This window comes from Gossypium arboreum, chromosome 11 (genome assembly GCF_025698485.1).
Source record: "Gossypium arboreum isolate Shixiya-1 chromosome 11, ASM2569848v2, whole genome shotgun sequence".
Classification (NCBI taxonomy): domain Eukaryota; kingdom Viridiplantae; phylum Streptophyta; class Magnoliopsida; order Malvales; family Malvaceae; genus Gossypium; species Gossypium arboreum.
The window spans coordinates 24,971,203-24,979,527 of record NC_069080.1 but is presented as its reverse complement, the minus strand read 5'-3'; the positions used below and the strand labels follow the sequence as shown (position 1 = coordinate 24,979,527).

Sequence of the window (8,325 nt, the reverse complement as noted above, 5' to 3'; positions counted from 1 at the left end):
TAAAATCAAAGGAGTGTTGCTATCCTCCTCTATGTCTAGAGCAACGAAGTCAACGGGAAATATAAATTGATTTTAACTAGCACATCTTTAATAATACCCCTAGGAAATCTTATAGTTTTATCTACTAATTGAATGCTCATCCTAGTCTGTTTGGGTTTCCCAAGACCTAGTTGTTTAAACATTTTGTAAGGCATGACGATAATACTAGCCCCTAAATCAGCTAATGCATTATTAACATCTAAACCACCAATTAAACAAGGAATTGTAAAACTCCCTGGATCTTTCAATTTGTTGGGTAGTTTATTTTTTAGAATAGCTGAGCAAACTGCGTTTAGCTTCACATGCGAAGTCTCGTCTAACTGTCGCTTATTTGCTAAAAGCTCCTTTAAAACTTTCATTACGTTTGGCATCTGCGATGGAGCTTCAATAAACGGTAAGTTAATATGTAATTTTTTTAAGAGTTTAAGGAATTTACCAAATTTTTCGTCTGAGCAGTCTTTCCTTGTCGCATTGGGGTATGGCACACGAGGTTTATATTCTGTACTTACTGGCTTTGGGTCATTTTGGCCGACTTCATTCTTACCTTTGCTTACCATCATTTCTGGCCTTAGTTTTACAACTAACCCTTCCTCATCTTGAATGGAAATCGCATTGAGTTGCTCCCTTGGGTTAGATTCAGTATTGCTTGGTAGGCTACCTTGTGGTCGTTCGGAATTAACTTAGCGAGCTATCCAATCTGAGTTTCGAGCCCCTGGATTGATACTTTTTTATTTTTGAGTGCTGTCTCAGTATTCTGAAAACGAGTTTCTAACACCGAGATATATTTGGTTAGCATCTCCTCAAGGTTCGGCTTCTTTTCTTGCTGGTAAGGTGGTTGTTGAAAACCCGGAGGATGTTGTGGCCTTTGATTTCCTTGACCGCCCCACGAGAAATTGGGATGGTTCCTCCAACTTGCATTATAAATGTTACTATATGGGTTATTTTGGGATCTAGAGTTATTGTTACCCATATATTGGACTTGTTCCTCCTCGATGATAGGGTTAAAGGGTTGATATTCTGTGGATGCTCCTCCTCTATTCGAATCGTACCTCATCACTGGATGTACCTGAGTAGAACCAAAAAAATCGTCAATCTTTTTATTTAAGAGTTCTACTTGGTTAGATAGCATAGTAACCGCATAAAGGTTGAAAACACCGGCTGCTTTTGTCGGCTTTGTTCTCATAACTTGCCACTGATAGTTATTCAGTGACATCTCCTCAATAAATTAGTAAGCTGCCTCAGGTGTCTTATTATTGATAGTTCCTCCAGCAGCTGCATCAATCATCTGCCGAGTCGAAGGATTCAGGCCATTATGGAACGTTTGACCCTGTAGCCAAAACGATAACCCATGGCGAGGTCACCTTCTCAAAAGGTCCTTGAATCTCTCTCATGCATCGTAGAGTGTTTCTAAATCCATCTGCACAGAAGAAGATATATCATTACGTAATTTGGTTGTTTTAGCCTGTGGAAAATATTTTAATAAAAAAATTTCGATCATTTGTTCCCAAGCAGTGATTGACCCTCGTGGTAACGACTTCAACCATTGTTTAGCCTTATTCCTTAACGAAAAGAGAAAAAACCAAAGGCGAATAGCGTCATCAGAAACGCCATTAATTTTAAAGGTATCACAAAATTCTAGGAAATTTCCCAAGTGAGCGTTGGGATCCTCGTCTTGCAAACCATCAAACTGAACAAACTGATGTATCATTTGAATTGTGTTAGGTTTCAGTTCAAAATTATTTGCAGCAATAGCAGGTCTAACTATACTTGACTCAGTTCCTGTTAAATTAGGTTTAGCATAATCATACATAGTGCGGGAAGCAGGATTTTGATTCACAGCAATTGTAGGAGGTAGCGGATTTTTTTGGTTTTCATCCATCTCCTCGGTTGTGATTTGAATATTGTTCTCTTGCTCGTTCTCTGTGTATCTTAAGCTTCGCCATATTTCTCTTTAGTTTCTGCGAACTGTGCGATCTATCTCACTGTCAAAAAGTAATGGTCCTAACGGGTTTCTTCTAGTCATAAACTATAAGAACCTACCAGAAAAAAGGGAAAAAGAAGAATTAGTAATAAAAATTAGAATAAAATTTAAATTGCAGTAAAAATAAATGGCCAAAGTAATAAAAATCGAGTGTTCCTAATAACTTAGTTCCCCAGCAATGACGCTAAAAACTTGATACATGATATTCGTGACAGGTTTTAAATATTTATAATGAATCGTTCTTGAAACTAACTATTATCACGATGAAAGCAAGTGTACCTATCGAATAGTAATATAGCTTTAGCAAGACCAGATTGTCGAACCCAAAGGAACTAAAAGTACTAGTAATGACTGCCTTTTTATTATCTAGCCTAAGAATAATGGGGTTTGTTTTAATTAACTAATTAACTAAACTAAGAATTTGAAGAAAATAGAATTGGGGAATTACTTTTGGAAAAACGATTGAATTAAGACAATACCTAAGGAAAAATCCACCTAGACTTCACTTGTTATTTGACTCTGAATCGGACGATTTATTCAATTGACTTGAGCCGTAGAAATCCCTAAGTTATATTATTATCCCTCTCAAGACTAACAACGTCTAACCCTAGGTTGAATAATTGAAATCTCTTTCTAATTAACTCCCTAGGGTTTCATTAACTCGATCTATAGATCCCATTATTAGGTTTCACCCTAATCCGGCAAAATCTTGTCACCCTATCTCTAAGCCCGCAATCAACTCCACTTAATTATGACAAATGTACTTTTAGACAGGGTTTATTCCTCCTCTGAATAAGAGCTTAACTTGAATCAATATCCTGGAATATCAAAACAAGAATTAAGAACACATAATTAAGAACAAGTCAAATATTTATCATACAATTCAGATAATAATAACAAGATCTGTCTTAGGTTTCATTTCCCTAAGTATTTAGGGGTTTTAGTTCATAACTAAAAAGGTAAACATCTCAGAAGAATAATGAATACAAAACATAAAGAAAAACCCAAAACTCTTGGAGGGAAATTAAGGGGAGATCTTCAGTCTTGATAATGAATCTGACTTCTAAGATGGATCAATCAGCATTTCCTGAGCAGTTCCCTACTTCCTCCTCTGTGTAGCCCCTTTTTCCTCCTCCTCTAGGGTGTTTTTATAGGCTTTAGAATGCCTAAGAACCTCAAAATTGGTCTTTTCCGAATTGGACTCAATTTGGGCTCGATAGGGACACGCCCTTGTGACATGCCCGTGTGCGATTGCTTCAGGCCGTGGTCAAGCCTGTTAAATAGGCACGGGCGTGTGGTCCACCCGTGTGAGTCGTGCTTCGATTTTGCCAAATTGACACGGCCGTGTGGTCTACCCGTGTGAGGAGGTCCAGGCCGTGTTGATTTCGTACGTTGGCTCATTTTCTCCATTTTTGGCCCGTTTCTCATTCCTTTCACTCTCCTATGCTTACCTAAGTATAAAATATGAAATTAAGCATTAGAAGCATCGAATTCACCAATTTTAAGGAAAAATCATCCATAAGATGTGCTAAGCATGGGATAGAAATATGTATAAATTACGGTTTATCACTTTGGTTTTATGTGGCACTAAGTGTGCGATACCGACATAGCTTCGGTTCAATGTGATGGCACTAAGTGTGCAATATCGTTATAGCTTTGGCTAAACATTTATGCACTAAGTATGCGAGTTCTTAAAGTATTGAAAGATTTCCTTTAACAACCTATTTTTAGGGTTAATCGGAACAGTGATTTCGGGACCACAATCCGACATCGAAAAATTTATTTTTATTATTATTTTAATATTTCAGCATTATATTAGAGTTGTGTGAAATTTTCGTAAAGAAATTTTATTGTTTAAGTGGTTAATTCGGTAAAAAGGATTAAATCGCGTAAAATGCAAAAGTTGCATGCTTTTAGTAAAAGGTGTTATTTGGCCTTGGCTTTTAAAGTGAGGGTCCTAAAATGGTAATTAAACCATTTTAATTTTGAGTGGACAAGTATGGACATAATGTCATGCATTTTGGTGGTTATTAATTAAGGTTAACATAGTAAAAAGAGAAATAACATAATAAAATAAAGAAAACAAAAAGGAAGCATGCAAATTTACCTTATGTCAGCCGAATATTGAAGAGGAGAAGAAGCCATTTTTTGTTTTAGAGGTTCGGCCATACATCTTCATGCATGTAAGCTCGTTTGTGTTCGATTTTTAATTATTTCTACGTTTTTTATATCGTTGCAACTTAATCTAGCTAACTCGTATCTTTGTTTTCAAAACTGTTATAGATTTTGTGAGATGCCATTGATGAATATTCATGCTTTTTTATGATTGATGATGAAATATGGAAGTTAGATGATAGTTTTACATATTTTACAAAGTGATTTTGTGTAAAAATGCAAATTTTGGACTAAATTGTGTGGTAAAAGTGTGAATAAATGAAAAATATGGTCTGTTATGAGTATGTATGAAATTCGGCTAGCTTGAGCTATGATGAAATTGATTAAATTTGTATTTTACGAGCTTAGGGACTAATTTGTAAAAAGGTTAAAAGTGTAGGGGTAAAATAATAATTTTACCAAAGTATGAAAATGGGTTAAAATGAATAGAATATGAATTTAAATATCTGAATTTCATTGATTAAGTTAAGCCTCGTACGAGTCTATATCGAGGGAAAAATAGAGTTTCGGAATTAGATCGGGGAAACGAAAAGTGGACGAATAGCTGATAGTTTTATTTGAGCGACGCGAGGTAAGTTCGTATAGCTAGGATCGAATTATTAAATACTTGTAATTGTTTAAAATGTATGTGTATAAGTTGAATGAATAACCCACATAAAATTTGAATTACCGATTATATAATTATATTACTGTTTACATAAATGTAAGTGAAATGTTACAAATGTTATGTACGTTACATGGATTCGGTATGATAATATGTATTAGGTATGTGAATTGAGTATTTAAATGTATATATATTTAATTGAATCGAATACATATATGATTTAAGAAATTGAATTATTGATCATTGAATGATTAAATGATAAAGTTGGATAATTATCGAGCCTCGTTTGATCCGTAAGAATTTGTTAGATACGAGTGACATGTCACTATGGTTACCGATTTGGCCTAGCTTCTGCATTTGTTGCGGACTCACCACAACTCGTATGAGTTTATCGATATATCAGCTTGTAAGAGCTTACTATTTGTAGCTCATTGGAGATTACCAATTTAGCTCGTATAAGCTTACTGTTCAGCTCGATAGAGCTTACGTTTTAGCTCAATAGAGCTTACTATTTATCAGATCAGGAGGAGCTTACCGACCATGACTCGAAAGAGCATGTATGATGATGAATTGATGGATTATCGATAAGTACACTTAGTGTGTATCACTCGAGTATCTATCCAAATTCAACGTAGTTCAACGGGCATAATTACTCTTGCCGATCATATGAATAAGCTATGTTGAAATGAATGAATTACTATTGATACGGATGAATTATTGTTGATATAAATAAATTATTATTATTACGGATGAATTACTGGTTATACAGATGAACTACTAGTTATATGAATGAATTACGTTTATACGAATAAAAAATGAATTGCAATAATGTTATGTGAATTACATGGTATTGATGCTATTTAATGAAGTAAATATGGAATGAAGTTATATGTACTTGAGATTGAATATTTATTGTTTTCACCTATGGTGACTTGATGTTTACATCGATATAATGATACTAAACTATTGATGATTTTATACGCTTATGCATTTAGAAAATTTGGTTGGATTGTATTGAAATGGTAATATAGGTTATAATGATGTACGAACAAATGTTATATATGTGAATCGAGATATAGGTGGTTTAACCACGTATATACCCATTAGTGTGCAAGATACAGAATATGCGATGTTATTTCCATGGTTCTACGGAAAAGATAATGGTTCGAGAATTGAAATGATAATATGAATCAGTTCAGGTATATGTGACACGCTCGACAAGTAAGTGATATTTAATAATTTCATAGGATATGTAAGTGAAAACAGATGAATACATACATGAATTATCAGGTTGATATTGTAATACGTGTTAATTTCGATGGAGCTACTTTATATGTATTCATGCTTATCTAATTATGAGTTAATTGTTAAATTGTATATATTACATACTAGTCATACAAGCTTACTAGGCTTATTAGCTTACTCTGTTTATTTTCTATATCTTACTGTAATTTGAAAGCTCTCTCAGGTTGGAAGCCATAGAAGATTTCATCACACTAACCAGGAGCTGATTTGGTATTTTTGAACTCTTTGAAATTGGTAATATGGCATGTATAGGCTAGTTGATGATATGAGATGTGTGAGTTATTTTAGCTATTGAAGCTTATATGCATTGATGTGTTTAAGCCATGTGATTTGGCTTAACTTGGTTAAATATTGGTTATGTATATGTTTATTAAATATGGTTGTTTTGGTTGCCAAATTGGATGAGAGTATGGTTTTATATGTATGCTTATAAGTGATTGTATTTGAGTGAGGAGAAGTGGCTTAAATAAGCCTATTTCTCGTCCACACAGTTGATCACACGGGCGTGTGATTCGACCATGTGTCTGCTGAAGCTTAGTTAAAATAAGTCAGTGTGTTACACGGCTTAGACACATGAGTGTGTCTATTGGTCGTGTGTGGCACACAGTCTAACACACAGGCCTGTGGTCGGCCGTGTGACCCAAGTCAGTATATATGCCCTGTTTCCACACGGCTTATGACACGGGCGTGTCTGGTTGCCGTGTGAGGCACATGGCCTGGGCACACGAGCGTGTAACCTCTTTATTTAAGAAAATTTTCTAAGTTTTCCCAAAGTTTTCAAATGTTATCGATTTAGTCCTAAATGCATGTTTTAAGTTATTTATGCTCGACTTAAGCACGTTACAATGTAAATGAATGACTTTGATTGAAATGAGTTGATTTAATGACAAATGAATGCTTTGAATTGTTCTATAAGTCTAGTAACCTATTCCAGTGACGGATACGGGTTAGGGGTGTTACATTTTTGTATGATTTAACGTATTGAACAAAGAGGTGAGGATGAAATAAATAAATACGAGAAAGTACAGGTATATACAATACCTATGTGGTAGTTGATACTATGTGTATGAAGCTTGATGAAATGGTGTATATATATATATGATAAATCGTTATGGATTAGAATTGAATGAAGATATGAGAACTATTAAGTGTTTATTAGTTGATGATTTAGATAATATGAATTGTTAAGTATTTTTGGTACGAACTTACTAAGCTATAAAGCTTATTGTGTGTTATTTGTCTATGTTTTATAGATTATTGAAGCTAGTGCAGATTCGGGGATCATTAGGAATACGTCATCACACTATCTATTATTTCGTTGGTATTTTTGGTAACCTTGCATATATGGTATATGGCATGTATAGACTAGTGATATTTTGGTATATTTTGAGTCATGATATTAGCCATGAGATTTGGGTTGTAAATTTCGTATGTATAGCCATTAAATTTGGCTTGGATTAAGTGTTTGGTAAGTTATATGATGTATATAATGCTTATGTGATAGATTAGTTGTGGGATTTAAAAATGGTAAGTTTTATGGCATATAATAGGTGTTAAGATGATGATGAAATGAATTTAGAAGTTATGCAATCTAGATGATTTTAGTATATTGAAATGACATGTTTTAGTTATGGAATTGAGTAATTGAGATGGTTATGTATAGGTGACATGATATGTACACATGTTGGTTGGTTTTTGGTTGTTTATAAATGTCTTGAAATGGTACTATTTTGGTTACTATGTGTGCTTGAGATTAGGGTGGAAAATTGGCTTTGCAAATGGCCTATTTTTGTCTATACGGGCAAAGACACGGGCTTGTGTCTCATCCATGTGCGACACACAGTCATGTTACACGGCCGTGTGTCCCCTGGGGTAGTCCTACAATTAAAAGTCAGTCTTGAGCACAGCCTAGACACATGGGCGTGTCTGGTGGCAATATGAGGCATACAGCCTTGGCCCATGGGCGTATGTGGCCATTTCAAAGGGTACACGGGCTAGACACACGGGCGTGTGGTTAGCCGTGTGACCCAAATCAGTTTCGACCACAGCCAAGGCACACGGACATGTCTCCGGCCATGTGGTACAAGTCAGTATGTATGCCCTGTTTTCACACGGCCTGCACCACTGGTGTGTTCACATAGCCTGTTCACAAGGGCGTGTGACCTATGATTTAATGAAATTTTTCTAAGTGTTTGGAAATTTTTATATGTGATCGGTTTAG

The 8,325-nt window shown here is 35.1% G+C and overlaps 1 non-coding gene across 1 annotated transcript; it reads left to right on the top strand.

The window, feature by feature from the left end:
• The first annotated feature begins 1,382 nt into the window (after positions 1 to 1,382).
• Positions 1,383 to 1,489, top strand: LOC128284514 (small nucleolar RNA R71). The gene has a single exon (XR_008274939.1). It is a non-coding gene; the product is annotated as a small nucleolar RNA R71 (small nucleolar RNA).
• The last annotated feature ends 6,836 nt before the right edge of the window (positions 1,490 to 8,325 follow it).